A 4332-nucleotide genomic window follows, 5' to 3' on the forward strand; every position below is an offset into this window, starting at 1 on the left:
GGAATTCCAACATGGTCTTCCTTTTAAGCAGTGTTGTGTTGATTCTGGTTACAGAACAATCTGGTACTCCTCCAACACACCAACTTCCACTTGTACAACTGGGACAGATACACTTGGGCATTCACACCCTCAATAGCCTCTCTGTTGAGTAGTAATTAAGATACATCAGGATCCAGCCAGTATAGTACATATGAACAAAGAACAAAAGTAAGCCATTCAGCCCTTCAAGCCTGGTCCTTCATTCAATAAGATCATGGCTGATTTACTTTTGACTTCAATTCTACATTCCTGCAAATCTCTGCTGACCCTTCATCCCCTTGGTAATCAACGATCATTCTCCTTCTGCCTTAAAAATATTTAGTGATCCTACATCCACTGCCTTTTGAGAAAGGGAATTCCAAAGACTCATGACCGCTCACGAGAGTCATAGAGACAACAAAAAGGCCCGATAGCCCATTTCATCCAAGCCAGTGAAAAACAACCAGCTCACTATTCTAACCTTATTTTCTAACATTTGGCCATAGCCTTGTATTCTTTGGCATTGCAAGTGCACATCTAAATGTGTCTTTCATGTTGTGAGAATTTCTGCTCTATCATTGTATTGATGTATATTTTGTTCCACAAATCCGGATGACAGAAGATTCAGTAAAATGGTAGGTGCTTTATTATTGGACCGCCGGCGAGAGATTCAAAATGTCCCCAAAAGCAGTCGTGCGTCTACTTGTGGTGACACTTCTCCACGAATCTCTGCTCTACACACAAAGGCAGTACCTCTTATAGGATTAATACAAAAGGTCTATTAGTCACATGGCTCATTGTTGTTACATTGTTTAAGATGGGCAATTATAATTTTACAAGGCCCAGTGAATGTCAATGTCCTGTGATAACAAGTGAGTGGATTACAGGGACTGATTATCATATTCTTCATGGAATGAGTTGCCAGAGGAAGTGGTGGCGGCTGGTACAATTGCAACATTTAAGAGGCATTTGGATGGGTATATGAATAGGAAGGGTTTGGAGGGATATGGGCCGGGTGCTGGCAGGTGGGACTAGATTGGGTTGGGATATCTGGTCGGCATGGACTGGTTGGACCGAAGGGTCTGTTTCCATGCTGTACATCTCTATGACTCTATGACTCTAAGTGTTGATGGGATTCAAACAAAAAGGTTTTGCCTGTTCTTAATGGGGGATTCACATACCTATGCTAATACAGATGGGAAGCAAGATAATGGGAGCAGGAGGCAGTTTAACAGGATTGTGGCCAAAGCTATGCCTGTCTCTTTGTTAGCTACGTAGAACAGTCCATCTTCCGTAGTTACACCGGCACCACTCCCCACCTCTTCCTCTGCTACATTGATGGCTGCATCGGTGCCACCTTGTGCTCCCGCGAGGAGGGCAAGCAGTTCATCAACTTCGCCAACACATTCTACCCCAACCTCAAATTCACCTGAACCATCTCTGACACATCCCTCCCTTTCCTGGACCTCTCCACCTCCATCAATGATGACCGACTTAATACGGACATTTTTACAAACCCACTGACTCCCACAGCTACCTGGATTACACCTCTTCCCGCCCTACCTCCTGCAAAAATGCTATCCCATATTCCTAATTCCTCCACCCCCGCCGTATCTGCTCCCAGTAGGAGCAGTTCTACCACAGAACACACCAGAAGGCTTCCTTCTTTAAAGACCATAATTTCCCTTCCCACGTGGTTGAAGATGCCCTCCAACGCATCTTGTCTACGCCCCGCACTTCCGCCCTCAAACCCCACCCCTCCAACTGCAACAAAGACAGTCTTCCACCTTCCACCTCACGAATCTCCGCATAAACCATATCATCCACTGACATTTCCGCCACCTCCAAACAGACCCCACCACTAGGGATATATTTCCCTCCCTACCCCTTTCCACTTTCCACAAAGACCGTTCCCTCAGTGACTACCTGGTCAGGTCCATGCCCCCCCAACAACCCACCCTCCCGTCCTGGCACCTTCCTCTGACACTGCAGGAATTGCACACACCTCCCCCCCCACCTCCATCCAAGGTCCCAAAGGAGCCTTCCACATCCATCAAATGTTCACCTGCACATTCACCAATGTATCTGTTGTGATGCAGTCTCCTTTACATTGGGGAGACTGGACGCCTTCTCGCAGAGTGCTTGAGGAACATCTCCAGGACACCCGCACCAATCAACCCCACTGCCCCGTGGCCGAACATTTCATCTCCCCTTCCCACTCTGCTGAGGACATGCAGGTGCTGGGCCACCTCTCCCACCATTCCCTCACCATCCGACGCCTGGAGGAAGAACACTTAATCTTCCGCCTCGGAACCCTTCAACCCCAGGGTATCAATGTGGACTTCACCAGTTTCCTCATTTCCCCTCCCCCCACTTTACCACAGTTCCAACCTGCCAGCTCAGCACCATCCTCATCCTCATGACCTGGCCTATCTGCCAATCTTCCTTTCCACCTATCCATTCCACCCTTCTCTCCGACCTATCACCTTCATCCCCACCTCCATCTGCCTATTGCACTCTCAGCTACCTTTTCCCCAGCCCCACCCCACTCCCATTTATCTCTCCATCCCGGAGGTTCCCTGCCTCATTCTTGATGAAGGGCTTTTGCCCGAAACATCAATTTTCCTGCAACTCGGATGCTGCCTGACCTGCTGTGTTTTTCCAGCACCACTCTAATCTTGACTCTGATCTCCAGCATCTGCAGTCCTCATTTTTACCAAGGTTATCAGTCTTGTCTGGGGAGGACACATACATTTGCCTGAGGGTGCAGAGGAATCCACATGTTTGACTCCAATCAATTCCTTTTCTAAGATTCAGTCAGCCTCCTCCCTACTGAGATGATCTGTCTATTCTGTAAGAGGACAGACATGCAATTGATACTGCAGTGAGTCTCTTTAGTTGTTTAACCCTAGAGTCCCCAGTATGCTTTGAAAGAGAAGTAAAACATGGAACCGATCCCTTTGTGGTTTTCTAACTTCCTCAGTTGCAGTCTTGATGGGCCACATGTCCTCTTTCTGTACTGTAGGGTTTCTACGATCATCTTTCAAGCAGTGAATTCCAGATTCTAACCACCCTATGGGTGAAAAAAAGATTTTCTTCACATCTCCTCTGAACCTTCTGCCTCTTGCCCTAAATCAATGCTGCCCCCACCGCTCCCCCCTCCACCCCAGTCAATCAATGATCCCTCCATCAAGGGGACAAGTTTATTCCTATCCAGGGTGTAGGTTTGCTCGCTGAGCTGTAGGTTTGATACCCAGATGTTTCATTACCTGGCTCGGTAACATCATCAGTGGTGACCTCCAAGTGAAGCGAAGCTGTTGTCTCCTGCTTTCTATTTATATCTTTCTCTTGGATAGGGTTCCTGGGGTTTGTAGTGATGTCATTTCCTGTTTGTTTTCTGAGGGGTTGATAGATGGCATCGAGATCTATGTGTTTGTTTATGGTGTTGTGGTTGGAGTGCCAGGCCTCTAGGAATTCTCTGGCATGTCTTTGCTTTGCCTATCCCAGGATAGATGTGTTGTCCCAGTCGAAATGGTGTTTTTTTTCATCCGTGTGTAGGGCTACGTCCTCGGATGCTGCCTGAATTGCTGTGCTCTTCCAGCACCACTAATCCAGAATGTCTTTGCTTTGCCTATCCCAGGATAGATGTGTTGTCCCAGTAGAAGTGTTTTTTTTCATCCGTGTGTAGGGCTACGAGGGAGAGAGGGTCGTGTCTTTTTGTGGCTAGCTGGTGTTCATAAATCCTGGTGGCTAACTTTCTTCCTGTTTGTCCTACGTAGTGTTTGTGGCAGTTCTTGCATGGAATTTTGTAGATGATGTTGGTTTTGTCCATGGATGTCCTGGATCTTTTAAGTTTGTTAGTTTTTGTTTGAGAGTGTTGGTGGGTTTGTGCGCTACTAGGATTCCGAGGGGTCTCAGTAGTCTGGCTGTCATTTCTGAAACTTCTTTGATGTATGGTAAGGTGGTTAGGGTTTCTGGCTGTGTTTGGTCTGCTTGTCGTGGTTTGTTCTTAAGGAATCTGCGCACTGTATTTTTTGAGTATCCGTTCTTCTTGAACATTCCTATTTACCATGTCTCAGCCTCTCATAATTTTATACATCTCAATCACATCCCTTCTCAATCATCTCTGATCTAAGGAAAACAATCCCAAAGAGAAAAAAATGATTTCTTCATCTCTGTCTTAAATGGGTGACATCTTATTTTTAAACTATGACCCATAGCTTTACATTCTCCCACAAGAGGAAACATTCCGCCCCCCCCCCCCCCCCCCCCCCCCCCCCCCCCCCCCCCCCCCCCCCCCCCCCCCCCCCCCCC

The sequence above is a fragment of the Chiloscyllium plagiosum genome, chromosome 34 (assembly GCF_004010195.1).
Source record: "Chiloscyllium plagiosum isolate BGI_BamShark_2017 chromosome 34, ASM401019v2, whole genome shotgun sequence".
Lineage (NCBI taxonomy): Eukaryota > Metazoa > Chordata > Chondrichthyes > Orectolobiformes > Hemiscylliidae > Chiloscyllium > Chiloscyllium plagiosum.